This window comes from Sarcophilus harrisii, chromosome 2 (genome assembly GCF_902635505.1).
Source record: "Sarcophilus harrisii chromosome 2, mSarHar1.11, whole genome shotgun sequence".
NCBI lineage: Eukaryota > Metazoa > Chordata > Mammalia > Dasyuromorphia > Dasyuridae > Sarcophilus > Sarcophilus harrisii.
Window position 1 is genome coordinate 655,723,772 of NC_045427.1, and position 17,127 is coordinate 655,740,898.

The window sequence follows — 17,127 nt, forward strand, 5'->3', positions numbered from 1 at the left end:
GATTGTCCTTTGTGGCCAGAGAGTTTCTTTGTAACAGGACAGAGGGTTGTATCCAGACATGAGTGTGACGTAGACATGAATAGAGCTTTATTGAAACAGCCTGACACAATTTTCATGCCTGGATGAAATCTTTGGCTCTCCTTTCTGTGACTCAGTTTCACTATCTGTCAATGAGTGACAAACATATCCCGCCATTCTTACCTCAATATTTACCATGAGAATCAGACGAGAGGAGGCAGCAGAGAGATTTCTAAGTCGCCTTTCCCATCGGAAGGACCTTGGAGGATCAAGGATCAAACGTGTTTCCCCTCCGGATGCCCAGAGAATGAAAGGGGCTTTTGGGGGGCGCTCAGGTCCCAAGGAGGTGACCCTGGATTTGGGCGGATTCTCCCAGGCTCCCGGTTGGCTTCTATTGGTCAGGCGCCCCTGTTTGTCTTGTCGGCCGACATCCCAGGCCATCCTCCCTTGGTTCTGTCTCCCTAAGCCAGGGATGCTCCATGGGAAGCCTCCCGGACGGCAAAGCCTCCATTTGTTGTTCAGAAGTTGCCCTCCCGGGGAAAAATAAAATAAGAAACTCTCGGTGCTAAGTAGGCCTGATGAGTTAATGTAAATACACTGACTTTGGGCCTTTTCAAAGAGCCCCGTTATGTAAAGTGTTAAGTTACGACAAGAAAGGACCATCAGCGTGTGGGGAAATAATTGTCTCCGGCCGCTGGGGGATGAGGATGTGTTCCCAGCCACTCCTGTGGCCCCAGGACCTGTCCTCATCACCCTCCCTCCTTCCCGGCCCCCGCCTCGCACACACCCCTGCCCTGCTCCTCGGACTCTCCCCGTTCCCGCGTGGCCCTCTCCCCTCGGCCGCCCGGTGGGAATGGAGGCGTCCCCGCTGAGCACTTCAAAGGCAGCCCCCTACCCCCAAGTCCGCGGGGGGGGGGGCGGGCGGAGGGACCCCCCCTCCAAGGCCCAGCGAGTCAGATTTCTCCATCCCACACAGTAAGCGGGCCGAGGCGTTTCTCTCAGTTAATTAGAAAGCCGAGCCAGTAGGAGCTGGCTGCGTCCTTAGGACCCAGGGCCCAGCTGCCGTCCACCGGGCTCGTCCTGCTCGCTAGCCAGCCGAGTGCGCGCCTCCTCCCCTCGCCCGGCTGCCTTTGATCTCCTCGATATCAAACTCGTGCTGGCCTCGGTAGGACGGGAGGCAGGCAGCGGGCACCCCAGCAGTCAGCGGTGGCGTGCGGCTCGGGGCACGCACCTTATCTCTCCGCTCTCCAGTCCCGCTCCCATCGGCAGCGTGACATCAAGGCCCCGCCGACCAACTGCCGCTTTAATTAGGAGCCTGGAATTATAATATTATGTTAAAGAACAAAGCCGCGCTGCGGAAAAATATGTGCTGCATATCCAACAAAGAGAAATTGGATTATTCAAAATATTCCTGATGAAATGTTACACTTTGCAACTAATTATCAATCTGTTTTATCTCCAGACCAGCTGGGCATTTTTGTGCATGCAAGACCTGCCTCACCAATGATCTTAAGATGTCACCGTCGCGTTTACATCTTTTATTTCAAGATTTAAATAACTAGGAAGGAGCTAATCTAATTCACTGCTGAGAAGAAAGGCCACGGAGTTGAATTCTTTCCAAAGTGATCTTCCACTAATGAACTTCGGGAGCTGTGAGTAATGAAGCTTTGTTCAAATAATGCTTAAGGACGGCTCTCTCGCTCCGGCTCGTTTTTAGAGAGGGACCCGTGTTTAATGCATTTCAAACATCCCCGTTCATATCCTATGGCTTCCTATAGCGCCCGGCTCTGGGGCTCTTCTCGGGAGATTCCGGTAGTCGGGACCAGGGTCACCCTGGGATCCACGTGTCCGTCCCTCTTCCGGCCCTCCCTCCTGTGCCTGACACGTCTTGGTGTTCGAAGGAGGGGAGACGAGGGAAAAAGCGGCTGAGAGACAGATGGGAGGAATGAGAACATCACCGCTTGGTTCAGCGGGTAGCGGGAAGCCATCGAAGGTTTTAGAGCGAGGGAAGGATGTGGTCAGATCCGAGCAGGAGGAGTATTCCTCAGCAGTAAAGGAGGGCCCTCCGAGGCAGGAGGGGCAAGGAGGGCTCTTTCCACTGTAGGAAGACCTGGGATTGATTCATTCTTCTGGAGATCAGTTGGTAATTTAGCTATAAAAGTAACTAGATTTCATGCTCTTTAACCCAGCAATCCCCCAGGAGGCCAAAGACAGAGACAGAGAGTGTGTGTGCTGAAACTTTCTCGGCCACATCTTTAGGAAAACGGAGAAGCGGAGACAAAGTGGCCGCCAAAACTCCCCCAACCTGGGTCCGCGGTGGCGAAGGAATTAATTAATAATTAATAAACGATGACCGTGGAGACGTTCCAGAGACGGGACTATTTACGTGGACTCCACGATCGGAACCAAAAGACAATGATTATATCAATGTAAATAAAATAACCTCACAAAGGAGATCGGACTCCGAATAACTACGAAAACCCAGCAAATACTGTGGAGGGAGAATTAAGGGAACTCATTAACTTCTTGGATGGAGGGAATGAGCAGGACAGTGATGCTGAAGGGGACCTGGAGGCTTGGGAGCAGGAGAGCAGAAGCAGGTTGGCCTTGGATCCTCGGGAAATTGGGAGCCGCAGAGGGACGCCTGACAGTTGGGCCTGGCACAGACTCAGGGAGAACCTTTTTCTCTGCTCCCACCCTGCCTTCTATAGTAGGAGTCCAAGCGAAAGGGACATTTTTCTGCCCGGTCTGGCTGGATGGGGTGGGAGAGATCATGTCAGAGACCAAAGTTTCTGCTTCTTTCTTTTTTCTCTCTCGCACCTCCATAGAGTCAGTGTTTGGGAAATGTTTGTTGAGTGAATGAATGAATAAAATGATGTACTTAGCGTGTTCCTTGGTGTTCTAGTGGGACTATTTCTGAAGGATTTTCCTCTGTCATGTGGCTTCTTTCTAATCATTCCTCTGACAACCACGTTTGAAGTAGTCAGTGTGGAGGGATCCATGCTAAGCCCTGGAATAATTCAAAAGCAGCCGAGAGAAAGGTCTAGCCACCCCAAAAGTACGGTTGCTAGGGCTTTCACAGGAAGCTGAGGGCCACAGAGGCAAGGCTTTTGAGTTGTGGTGCTGGAGAAGACTTTGGAGAGTCACCAGGACAATAAACAGATCAAATCAAAGTTAATGGTGGTTATTCAATAGAAGGTCAAATACAGATGTTGATGATTAAACATTTTGGATTCATTGGCAATGATATTTGGAGAGATGGAAGGTAAAAGGAGAAGGGAAGGGCAGGAGATGAGATGGATAGAGAGTGTCCTGGAAGCAAAGAACATGAGCTTGGACAGACTTTGAGAGACAAGGGAGGCTGGAAGGGTCCATGGGGCCACAAGGAGTCAGTCACGACTGAGTGACTGAACAACACGGGCAGCAACGGCTCCATAACTGTAGCATAAGGAAAATGTGAGACAAACAGGGCAATTCAGAGGGTTCTGGGACGGTTGGGAAGAAATCCCTAATTTCCAAGTTTGAGGGAAGGGGAGAAGTAGGGAGGACTTGTGGAGGAGGTAGCATGGAGATCAGTCTCAAAGGACGGGCAAAGACTGATCCGACAGCGAGACACGGGGAGGAGAACCTGCTGTGAGGATGGATTTGGATCACTGAGCTTTCTGAGACCCAAGATTAATGACTCGGGGGCCCCCAGACACCTTTGCCCGTGAGACCGTCTACAAAGGGAGCTTTCTTTTGCACTGTATCGGTGCAAACTTAAAACATCTGGATGAAATGTGAAAAGTTCCATCCGTCCTCCCCATTCTTGGTCTTCCTGGTGCCAAGTACTTGGCCATATGGACACAGTCTTCTGGTCAAGCGCTTTTCTTCTTAGAAGTGGAAAGCCTATGTTTGGAACACTCAGCAATTCCCACTGCTCTTCCGGGATCCTGGGGGAGAATTGTCATAATTGTGCCTGAGATTAATTACCTCATTTAGCAGTAATCTGAGAAGCTTTGTCCACATTGCTTCGTAGACATCTTCTGGAAGCCCTCTCGTATTCTGTAGGGAAATTTGGAGTGTCTTTATTGCCCAACTAGAAAATGAATTTGTCCCTAATTTTGTGAGGAAGGAGGGGTTAACAGGGGCTAATTTTATTCTGAAGGATGTTAAATGCTCCACTTGGAATAAGCCCCCAGACCTATACTTGGTCCTTGGTTCCTTATTCATGGATTCATTTTTTTTCCCCAATAATAGTTTTTATTTGACCTGTGTCATGGGGATCTGGCCAAGGGGAGCCTCATCCTCAGGGGGCACATTGCATGCTCTACCTGCTTCCAAACACCTGAGGAGGGTGAGACATTGGTTTGGAACCTGGCTCTGGGAGCATGATGGGGAATAATAGGGGACCCCTGCTCCCTGACTTAGAGCATCCATGGGCCTTCTCTGCCCACTTCTCTCTGGTTATTCTGCCACAGGGAAAGGCTTTTCAGGCCTGCTGAGCTGGCACAGAATGTACATGAAGGAGACCACCTTGGGGGCACCTTTTCCTTCCCTATAGTAAGTGAAGAGGTGGGCAGGACACTGGAGGCCTTGGGCGCGCTCTTACCCAGACCCACCATGAAGCCACAAGCTCAGGCAAGGCTACCGGGCCCCTTTTTTCAAAGCCTGCAAGTTGCCTCCAATCCAGGCTCCTGTTACATCTCTCATAAGTCATGAGTGCTGTCCTTTGTAGCCCTTGTGTAGCACTTCACAGATATTACCTCCTTGGAGCCTCACAACAACCCTGGGAAAAGGCACTATTACTGTCCTCACTTGACCAAACCGAGGCTGCCTGAGGTTCCGTGATTTGCCCAAATGGAAACTGGGTGATTTGGAAACTGGTTTGTCAGGACAGAGTCGAGCAGGGTCTCCCTGTCTTAGAGGCCAATTCTCTGTTCACTGACCCAGGCTAAAACGTTCCGATTCTAGAAACCAGGGATGCCGTGACTGGAAATAGAGCTGTGCCGGACTCAGGTCATTCAGCAGCTTTTTGTGTGGCAGGGCTGCTGCCCAGCACATCCCGGGTGCCCTGTCCGTGCCATTTAGTTCCCTTGGGTTCCAACAGGGTGCCGGGTTTGTGAACAAAATGGAGCCTCACGGACTAGCAGAAAATACACGATGGGGAGGACCCAAGGGCTGCGGCCCTCCCCGAGCTGAGGGGGCCCGGCTCACATAGTGGAGGAAGAGGCAGGATCCAAAAGGATCTTGCCAGGCTAGAAGCCAAGGTGAGATTCAATAGGGCAAAGTGAAGAGTCTTAGTTCAAAAATAATCCTAAATAAAAGGTGGAGGGGGCCTAATAACTCTCCAAGTGTCATCCACAGGCAGAGGGATTACAATTATGCTGCTTGGCCCCAGAGGGCAGAATGAAGAGCCCTGGGCAGGAATGGTCGTCAGCTAATTTTCCGTGTTTCTGGATTAGCCCCAGATGCGAGACTTGAACCCCTGAACTCTGGAAATGTGTGTTCTGGAACTGGGGTCCTGAAAGCAGCTGCCATGGGACTGAAAAACCTCAAAATGGATTGTTATCACATCCCATCGTGGGAGGAGGCACCCGGGTTTGTTTTGGGAAAAGAGAAGCTTTGTTTGAGAAATATGGAGAGAAACCAAAGCCACAGATCATATAGCTGGGGCAGGGGAGGGGCCAGGTCTCTGTATTATGCACAAGATGTTGAGACTGACAGATGTTGGGAAGTGTTTCCAAAGCGTGGGATCCATTCCTTCTCCAGGGTCTGGAACTTCCCTCCAGGGAAGCTCCTTTCAGAAATGAATCTGAGGAGAGGAGCCAAGAAGTGAGATAACCCTGATTTTATACTTGTTTCAAGACAGGGCAGGGCTCTAGACCTGGAGCCAGGAAGATCTGAGGTCAAATGTGGCCTTTTTTCATTTACTAGCAGTGTGACCTTGAGCAAGTCACCTAACCCTTTTGCCTCAGTTTCCTCATTTCTAGACTGGGGATAGTAATAGTTTCTTCCTCCGGGATGGTTGTGAGGATGGCCTCTGAGGCCCTTTCAGTTCTCAAATTCTGTGAGCCTGTGATTAGAGGTGGAGAGAGGGACAGGGTCGGTTGGTTGCGAATTGAAACCATGCAAATTGGCTTCCCTTCTTTCCTTCCTTGGGAGCCTGCTTTTCCTCCTGATTAATCAGAATTGGGAACGATAAAATTGGATCCTTTCTTTGGGAAGCCGGTCTAAAGGCATTCTTTCCTGCTTCCATGCTTCCCCTCTGAACATCAGTTCTGTTTCAGCTCACCGGTCGCCCGTCCATTCTTTGTGCACTAAAAAGCTCACCAATCAAGATAGTCCATTTGAAAAATACATCATGTTCCCTGAAAATCTAACAAGATAATTTAATTTTAAACATCGAGATAAAGTTCACGTATTTTTTTATGGCTCTTGCTGTCAACAATCTTTCCTGGTGAGAGGACTTGGCTGAACATTCCTGGTCAATCAAAGGTTTTAATCTCAGGAGAACAAGTGGGAGGTGGGGTGAGAGAAAAGCAAATCGCTGGAAGACGGTTGGCCAAAAGTCCCGGTTCTAGGCCGAGCGTTGCAGAGGTGGACTCAAGGTCAGCCCAGTACTAAATGCTATTCCTGACTGCTCCAGTCGTCCCTGGGCACGGCGGTTCACAGGGCTAGTTGATTAGAGCAAATCGAGTTGACGACTTTCGAGATAACTTGTGCTGGGGCACCGAGAGGCTGTTAGAATCATAAAAATATATTTGGAGTTTTAGGGGTAGCTGGGGCATATTTCTTCAGATGGTTTAAGAGGCAGAAAACAAGTTCAGCGTCCTGTAAGCTTGTGCCCAATTCAGTTTAAATGCTAAACACTGTGAAATGATCTTAAGCAGAAAGAAATCAATTTCCCAGAAGACTCCCATGGACGATGTAACTTTCATATTTGAACTAAATCTAGGCAGAGTTAAATAATTGAGCTTGCTGCCTTTAAGTGATACAAATATATTTCAAGCCAGAAATTATTCATGGGAGTGGAAGCAGCTTTCCAGTTTGCTCAGGCTGTTATGCTAAACGCCCGGGCCCGAAATAGCAGGATCAATAGCCAAGGCTTGCTGCCCATCGCCCATCCTCTAAGAAATGAGGGAGGGTGTGATTGTTGAGCCGAATGGCCACGAACTGCCTTTGCCTGCTGGGGGGGCAGTTCTTTACATCCAGACTGAGGAAGTCAAAAGGAACACAGAGCAGTAGGTTAGCTTTGAAATCCACAGCTGAAACGTCTCACCTTCTTAAAAAAGAAAATCAAGTTGTACCTAATAGAGATCTATAATTTTGGGTGTAACCCTCTCTACTTTTTTCTTCTGGGAATATAAAAATGTCCAGTTTTTGGAGTATTTTTTTATTTTCAGTTCAGAAAAAAACTATCAGTGTAAAAATATGAATCTGTGGAACCGAGCTCACAATTATGTGTTGTTTGGTATTAGACTCACCAGAATTTCATGGGAGTGACCAAGAACCGGGTGATTTCTGTGAAGGTGATGACATAGCTGATCCACACCCTAATTTTTGGGGCCTAATTTTTGGCCACTAACCTCTGGGTTTTGGGAAAAACCAGTCATCCATCAGCAGGCATTTGTTAAGTCTCTCCCACGTCCCAAGCCGGAGCAACAGAAGAACTGGTTTGGACCTTATCATAGCCTCCCCGTGTGCTCTCGCTCCTCCAGGAGGATGATGGTCTCAGGAGATGTCCACGTCTTCCCAGTGGGAGCGGGTGACGATTCAGTCCAAAGCAGTGTAGACCAAGAACAAAGAGAACTTGAACTTTAGAAGCTCAGTGGGAAATCTGGCAGATTTGACCGGAGCAGCAGCAATATTTTTGTTTTCCTGTTGAGTTTCTTTCACTGAATGTCAGCCACAAAAAGAAAGAAGAGCAAGGGGCGGTGAAAGGGGAAATGGATCCCAAACGGCTGCAAAGTCATGGAGAAATGCATTATTGGAAGTCAGAGGACTTGGGTTCAAATTCCTGTTCGGCTGCCATGAAATAGGTGGGACCTCCAGCAAATCAATTCCCTTCTTGGGATTCTGTTTCCACCTCTGTAAAATGGGGTCATGTCTCTAAGGTCCCTTCAGGCCTCCTCAGAGGTGGGATAGAGTCTTGGAAACTGTTTGTCCGGTTGTGTCTCCCTCCCTGCAATCTGCAGCTATCAGGTGGCCCAAAAGGCTGTGACTGTGAGCCTCTATGCCCCCTGCAAGACAGAGTGGCATCTGTGTTTATGCCCAGGAGAAGTCTCAGGCTTGATTGCCTACATCTTTGGTGGGCTGCCAGGCACGGGGTGTCCGCGGGGAGCCAGCGCGGTTCACACACGTGTGCAGGAGGGTTTGAAGGGCAGAATTAAGGAGCAACCACCACAATCCCGCATCCGCATCAAGTCACGGGCATGCATCCGTGGAACTGGATTTTTCCAAATCTGACCCTTGGTGTCCATTTCTGCTGCAATGACTTTCTCGATTTGTTGTAGCATCTGCTCAGTTCTCCTGGTCTCCCTTTAGATGAGAGAGCAGTTGTTATTTGTCCATTCTTCTTCACATCTGTATATTTGCATTGCCAATTTGGAATCCATGGGTTCCCTAATGAAGGCATCGATAACCAGCTGGAAGGGCAATGTGACGAGTAGAGATCTGGAGGATGGGATACGCATGAAGGGGGTTTAGAGGTGGGGTGAGATTTTTCATAATTACCGCCCTGGCCTCATTTGAATCCCAATCTTCCAAACTGTTTCCCCTCCTCCCCCCAAGGCTGGCTCGTGTCCCTTTGCTCCTTTCATCCAGGCACATCCGGGGGCTCTCTGACATGGATTTGTCTCCTTAAAACAAAGAGAATTCAGTTAATCTCGGTTTGAGACCGATGACGTCTTCTCATCCCCGACACAACTGTATCCCACGAGCATTACTTGGACATCTCCTGTGGGTAAGAGACTGTGTGCCCTGTGCTGGGGACATAGGACAAAATATAAACGTGCTGATCCTCAAGGAGCATATGTTTTCTGGACCCAGATTTTCTGACGCTAGGCTGGGGGAGGGACACGGGAACTGGTCAGGACATGCTCTCCGGAATTCTGGCCACGTGTGGACATTGGGCATGTTACTGGAGCATTTTTCTTCAATACATCACGTAACTTATAAACTTCATCTCTTAATTAAGAAACCCAGAAGACAATTTTGAAATTGTTTTCAAATTTTCAAAACAATAATTGAGGATTCCTTTCAAACTTAAAAACTATACAGACTCACCTTAGCGTGAGCAGTCACTTCATCAGTATAGCTCAGGTCCCTTCGTTCCTTGATAGCCAGCCTTGGCAGACCGCTGTTGCCGAATCCCATTCAGTCAGGGCCTTGGAGAACAGAGGTCGTCCACCATCTAGATTGTCCTTGGAATGGGTCTAGTGCCTGGTCCTCTCCAAATGGGTGGCCCAGATCCGGTGGCCCTTCCTCCCCCCGTGAAGCATTGAAGGAGAAATGGAAAGAAGGCACCCGAGCCAACATGGAGCAAAGTAACAAATGCAGCTGGACAGTTTAAACTGCTTATGTTTGGTGGGCAAGAAAATCACCCCAAACTGAGCGAAATGGGGCATCTGGGGAAGAATGTTTGCCCTGCATCTTTGACTGCCGGTCTGTCAGCTTGGAAAGGGGGAATGACCTGCTTGTGGGTCTCACCAAGTGCTATGGGAATGAGGACTATTTGACTCTCACAGCCAGATGGACCTTGGATAGAGGACTGGGCCTGTGGTCAGGGAGATTTGAATTCAAATCTAGCCTCATTTCCTATAAATGCCTTAGTTTTCCCAATCTCAAAATGGGCTTAATAGCACCTGCCTCCCAGGGATGCCATGAGGATCAGATGAAACAAAACCTGAAAAAGACTTGGCAAACTTTAAAGCACCATATACGTAACAAATTATCATTAGTAGCGGTACCAGAATTAATATTAGACCGCACCGGAGAGTTCTATGATTTGCCACCAAGGTATCATGGTGGGCCACCCTCCAAAAGCATGACAAGTAACTCCAAGGAGCAGCCCCCGAGCTGAGCCTCTGACATTTGTGCACACCGTGGTAAATATTGGTCATGGGGGGCCCGAAAGTTTTAATAAATGCCTTTGTGACGGATTTTATTCTAAATTATTTCTTGACATTTCGACTAAAACAAACAGCTCCGGTAATGGCTCCGATGGCAGTGCTCTGCATGTTCCCAGATTTGATAAATCCCCAGCTGAGAGGACCTCCATGAACAAGGGATTCCCCCGAGGCCTGGGAAGAAGATTGTATGTTAAAGAAATTAAGAAGGGGGGAGGCTCGGGCCAGCAGGGGGGAGGTCTGGCTAGGGTGCGCCGGCTTGCTTCAATCTTGATTGCTCTGCGCGCAGCCCGAGAATGATGGTCTCCTTGGGTTTTGCATCTTAGACTGGACCACACTAAATAATCTTCATCACAGAAATGACTTTATGGTCGTTCTGTTTTCTAATGGGAATATTGACTCAAGAAAGCTGGGGAGGGCTGGGGAGAAGGAGAAGGAAAAGGAAGGAATGAGGAAGGCTCTGGAGCAAAGGATGAGTTCATTTTTCTCTGGATCTGCAGGCCGGTGGGGCCTCCAGGAAGTGGAGAACTGAGTCCTTCCTTCAAGGCTGGGAGGGAGGGAGGTATGCCCCGTGACTGCCATGGAAATGTGGGAAGCATCTCCTTCCATTCCTATCTAGCAAATCAGCCGCCCCTTTGGAGGCAGCAGGGTCTTCTGTTTTTACCTCTCCCCCCTGAGCCCAGCACTGTGCCAGACCCATGGCAGGTGCTTAATAAATGCCTTGGGACAGGAGCCATATCTGAAGCCTCCTCTCCAGCCAGAGTGTTTTTCAGGGGCCTTTGATTTTTCACAAGTGATGCTGGAAGTCAGCATGGGCAGCTTTACAATCGATACATGAAGATAGTCAAGGTGGGAAAAGCAAACTGAGCCAAAGCTAATGCTCTGGCAAAAGCCTCTCAAATTATGTGGATGCCCTGTGCCCAAAGAGGATGGGCTGAGCTCGTGGGCTTCTGCAGCTGCGATCAACGAGCTCATGGAAACACTCGAACCTTATGAGGGCATATTCCTGGGTAGCCTGCAGCCCACATGTATGTCCTGCCTTGGGATAGCCTCTAGCCCAAAGCTGCACCTCTTCCTGGGATAGCCTCCAGCCAATAGCTGCATCTTTCCTTGGGCTAGCCTCTAATCTACTATTTCCCTTTCTCCAGAGCACTAAAACCTGATTTGGGTCTGTGTGTTCTAATAACGAGTCCAGTCTAATTGAGGGCTGGGCTGCTCACAATTGACTAGCACTAGTTACACATCCTCCCCTTGCCCTCCTTAAGCATGGAGGTAACACTCTTCACTCTCCCCAGGGCCAGCATGTCTGACTCCTGCACAGTCTTGCACACCTCTTTTTGGGAAGGACATTCAGGGGAGTACCCCTTCTGGAGGGGGTCTTTCCTCTTTGTGGATGGCTCGGATTTCCTCCCACTGTCTCTTCTCTCTATCTATCTATGTACATGTTGCCTTCCCTAATGAGAGTCTCTGAGGGTAAGGGCTGCCCATCATTTATTTATTTTTATTTGTTATTTTATGCGCTGAGCACATAGTAGGCATTTAAGAGACATTTGTGAATTGATCGATAAACTGATATCCAGAGGGGAAGGGATGACAAAGGCTCGTGCTGTATGAAGACCAACTGGAGAAACTCAGAGTGTTTTTCCTCAAGGAGAGAAGACCGGGGAGAGGTGGGAATCCTATATTTGAAGGACCTCATGAGGGAAGGGAGACCAAAAACCTCTGCTTCTCTCAGAGGGCAAGGAAGAAGGAAAATGGCTCCGGAGGAGTCTTCAAAGATGCGGGTTTAGGATGAACAAGTGCCGAACCTCCCCTGTTATTATCCCAATAGAAATCTGGGTTCCCTGGGGAGGAATGGGTCCCACCACATGGGCAGGTCTTTGGGAAAAGGCTGCATGACCCTGGTTTGCCATGTTGTACGGGTTTATAAATTTTGGTTTTCCGTTATTTCTGGGGTTTGAAATCCCTTCCAACTCTGAAATTCTGTCCTTCAGGTTCCTCAGATTCCCCAGATAAACTCTGCCCTCACTGACCCAAATGTTGCAATTAATAGCACTGGAGTTCAAATGTGGCCCCATCTCCACTGGCCTGTTCCAGTTCCTGCATCCGTCCTTCACTGGTCCCTTGAAAAAGTCACATGTTAGAGCCCACGGCCGGCCCTTGTTTCCATGAAGGATTTATTCAAGCTGACCCACATCCCCCAGGGTGCCCCTTCTCCTTGTTCAGGAAGCTCAGGAAGAGAGCCGCCTGCAGAAGGGTCAGTTGCTTTCTGGCCTTTGTTTTCCTGGCTAATGTAGAGGGTTACAAAGAGGTCGGTTTTTTACCCAGGTTCCTTCGAAGTTAGAATGCTGAGATAACTTCATATTCGTGTGGCCCTAAACAAACAAACAAACAAACAAAACCCAACACAAGTGCAGGATAACCGGCTCAGGCAGTACCGTAGAGTGGTAAGTGCCGGCCTCCCAGGGCAGAGGCTTTTGTCTCAGCCTTTGGCCTGAGGATCATAGGAAACAAAAGGACGTCCTCCCTCGGCATCCTGGACATAAGAAGTTGGAGACTCCATTGCTAAGATGGCACATGAATCACAGGGAGGGATGTCAGAAGCCCAGTGTCCAGTCCCAAGATCCCGAGAGGTGAGGGATGAATCGCTCTCCCCGTTTGGACACCCCAGTTCTTCAGGGGCCACAGTTCACAGGTGGGTGAAAGCCCTGTAGCTGCTGGGGGGCTGGCCCTGCTGCTGCTGTGCCCCCCAAGACAGGCTTTGGGGGCAGTCCTGACTCTTCGGTAATGGTGGGGCTCAGGGCTGGGTTCAATTGGTATTAAGCATCTGCTTTCTGATGATCACAAAGAACAGGGACAGGGCGGCCCTAAGCAAGGCTGGGGTTAATGAGAAGGAGGAAAAGGGTTCATACCCATGAAAGCAGAGCTGGTATGCAAATGCAGATGGCGGCCATGTCCTCCTTGGCTGTGGCTTTTCCTGCTCTCATTTTTCCTCTTCCTTGTCTCCTTATATTCCCAGTCTCCCTTGCAAATAGTGCTTGGCTGATTCCTGGGGACAGCAAGTTCTAGGAGATAAAATCTGGAGTTCCTGCGGAAGTATTCCCCAGCACCTTTAAGCTGGAAATGCCTTTCCTCGGGTCTGAGAGTCACCTTTGCCTTCAGGGATGAGTTAATTACCGAATTAGAATTATTCTCGTTCATATTTACATATTAACTGAAGGCCATACAAACTCACTGAGCCTCTAAGGGGACCCCATCCATGAAGATTTTCTGGACGCTTCCTCCCCTGGGCTGGTAATAACCTTTCAGCCTTCCTCTCCATGGCGTTCTATTCTGTAGTTTCTTAGAGATTGTACAGGATAATATTGTGAATTAAAGTTGGAGGTGCAACTAAGTAGGGCCAATAGAGCTTTGTTTCAGAGCCCTAATAGTTAGAGGGAGTAGCCTCATGGGCATTTAGCAAGTGAACCACTGACCCTCGGCTCTAGTAGGAATAAAGAAAGCTGCTCCTGCAGGACGTGTTGGCAGTGCCATCCTCGATGGGTTTTCTCCAGCCCACTGCCCCAGCCAGCCCAAAAGTGTTTGGCAGTGTGTTCCATGGCACTTGCAGGCACATTTAGTGCTATGGTCTTGGACATAAACACAACTGTTAGGGCTTCAATTAGCAAAATCTGGGGCCGATTTCTCTCCGTTTCACTGGAAAAGGGTCACGTCTTAACTATACCTCATATGTCCTGTGCCTCCTTTGTGTTCATGGGATGAATTGATTAATTACTACGCTGATGGATTTCTGAGGTCCCTCCAGCCCCGAACTGAGTCCCTCTTTGAGCCCCCAGATACCGGTTAGGGGGGAGCTGGTACCGCTTGTCATTGCAAATGACTTTGCCAAGCTCCTGTCCTCAAGGAGCTTCCCTTATCTAAGGGGAGGGACAAGGCCTAAAGGGAGACCAAAAATCGGGGGGGGGGGAGGAATCCAGAAATTCAGTCAGAGCCAGGAGAGGAATGACCACTCGATGGGCTCAGCCCCTCCCCAAAATCGTGGCCCTCAGAGAACTGTCCAGCGGTAGAAGGAGCTGCGGGGGTCAAGGGAAGGCAGATGGTGCAATGGTGGGGTGGGAGGAGGGGAATCCAGAGAGGAGAAGCAGGGCTGAGAAAAGTAGGAAGAATGGAGAACCAAAGGGAAAAGGCAGACAGTCCTTGTTCTCAACAGGCTTCCATTTTAATGGGGAAGGTGGTACCCGGGGGTGCTTGCCTATTACAAGCTCCCAGTGGCCTGGGGGGGCCGGGCAATGGACAGGCCCATTCTTTAATGTCATCCCCACTAGTGAAGACCACATCACTGTCTGGTGCTGAGTCACTGACTGGGTGACAAGAACTGGTCCTGAGAGTCCTGTCACTCTGTCAGGGATCTCATTTCTTAGTTCATCATAGAAACTGAAATACGGGGAATATACTCATCTGGCGAGGAGAGCCTACTGCTTCCCCACATGATCTCTCTGACTTTGAGTCTTTCACTTCCTGTTGTCACTTGATTTGTTCCTTTTTACTCTTCTAGATCCTTGGATTTTCAGGTTTATTTATGGAGGGCTGTCCTGAGAATTTAGAGCTGGAACTGGCAGAGCAGACAGGGCACTGGTATTTCAAGCTTGCTACCCAAATGCCCTTGGTATTGATAAGAAAAGGATCAGAGATCTTTTTTTATAATGATATATATATATATATATATTTATTTATTTAATAGCCTTTTATTTACAGGTTATATGCATGGGTAACTTTACAGCATTAACAATTGCCAAACCTCTTGTTCCAATTTTTCACCTCTTACCCCCCCCCCCCCTCCCCTAGATGGCAGGATGACCAGTAGATGTTAAATACATTAAAATATAAATTAGATACACAATAAGTCTACATGACCAAACCATTATTTTGCTGTAGAAAAAGAATCAGACTCTGAAATATTGTACAATTAGCTTGTGAAGGAAATCAAAAATGCAGGTGTGCATAAATATAGGGATTGGGAATTCAATGTAATGGTTTTTAGTCATCTCCCAGAGTTCTTTCTCTGGGCATAGCTGGTTCAATTCATTCCTGCTCCATTGGAAATGATTTGGTTGATCTCGTTGCTGAGGATGGCCAGGTCCATCAGAACTGGTCATCATATAGTCTTGTTGTTGAAGTATAGAATGATCTCCTGGTCCTGCTCATTTCACTCAGCATCAATTCGTGTAAGTCTCTCCAGGCCTTTCTGAAATCAAAGGATCAGAGATCTTAAGGAGGAACCTTTAATAAATTATGATTGGTCTTTGCTGATGATATGATGGTATACTTAGAGAACCCCAGAGATTCTACTAAAAAGTTATTAAAAATAATCCACAATTTTAGCAAAGTTGCTGGTTATAAAATAAACCCACATAAGTCATCAGCATTCTTATATATCACTAACAAAATCCAACAGTCAGAGTTACAAAGAGAAATCCCATTTAAAGTAACTACTGATAATATAAAATATTTAGGAATCTATCTGCCAAGGGAAAATCAGAAACTTTATGAGCAAAATTATAAAACACTTTCCACACAAATTAAGTCTGATCTAACTAACTGGAAAAATATTAAATGCTCTTGGATTGGGCGAGCAAATATAATAAAGATGATAATATTACCTAAACTAATCTATTTATTTAGCACTATACCAATTAGACTCCAAAAACCTATTTTGATGACCTAGAAAAAATAACAACAAAGTTCATATGGAAAAACAAAAGGTCAAGAATTTCAAGGGAATTAATGAAAAAAAAATCTCTCATCCATCATGGTGGTGAGCATCCCTTTCGTAACTGTCTGGATTGTTGTGAGACCCAGAGAGAGCCACTTGTAAAGCACTTTGCAAACCTTCATGCCCTTAGAAGGACAACTGTTATTCTAAGAAAAAAGTAGAGTGTGGACTTCCTGGGGGCAGGAACTTCGTGGCACCCTGGTTGAAGTTGAAGTTGATGTCACCCAGGGCTTGATTTACAGACACTTAATAAATGGTTTTTGATGATGGTGATGTTACTCTGAGTTCTTTCTGAGATTTCAATGCCACAATTTCTTTGGATGGTAGTTACTTTTCTCAAGGCCCAAACTTTTTGTTTTTCTTTTTTAAAAATTATTTTTTAAAAGGTTTTTATTTTCAAAACATATGTACAGTTTTCAACATTCATCCCTGAAAAATCTTCCGTTCCAAATTTTCTTCCTCCCCTTTGCCCTACCCCCTCCCCTAGACAGCAAGTAATCCAATGTATGCTAAACATGTGCAATTCTTCTATAGCAAACAATAATAAAAAAGTAAAAATACTACACTGTCATCCACACTCAGTTCCCATAGTCCTCTCTGTGGATACAGATGACTCTCCATCACAAGAGCATTGGAACTAGACTGAATCATCTCATTGTTGAAAAGAGCCCTGTCCATCAGAATTGATCAGCGTATAATCTTGCTGTTGCCATGTACAATGATCTCCTGGTTCTGCTCACTTCACTCAGCATCAATTTATATAAATCTCTCCAGGCCTTTCTGAAATCTTCCTGCTGGTTGTTTCTTACAGAGCAATAATATTCCATGACATACATACACCATCACTTATTCAGCCATTCCCCAACTGATGGGCATCCACTCAGTTTCCAGTTTCTGGCCACCCCAAAAAGGGCTGCCACAAACATTTTTGCACATGTGGGTCCTTTTCCATTTTTTACGATCTCTTTGAGATACAGGCTCAGTAGAAACACAGCTGGATCAAAGGGGATGCACAGTTTGATAGTTCTTTGGATACAGTTCCAGATGGCGCTTCAGAATGGTGGGATCAGTTCACAACTCCACCAACAATGTATCAGTGCCCCAGTTTTCCCACATCCCTTCAACATTCATCAATATCTTTTCCTGTCATCTTAGCCAATCTGAGAGGTATGTAATGGTATCTCAAAGTTGTCTTAATTTGTACTTTTCTGACCAATAGCGATTTAG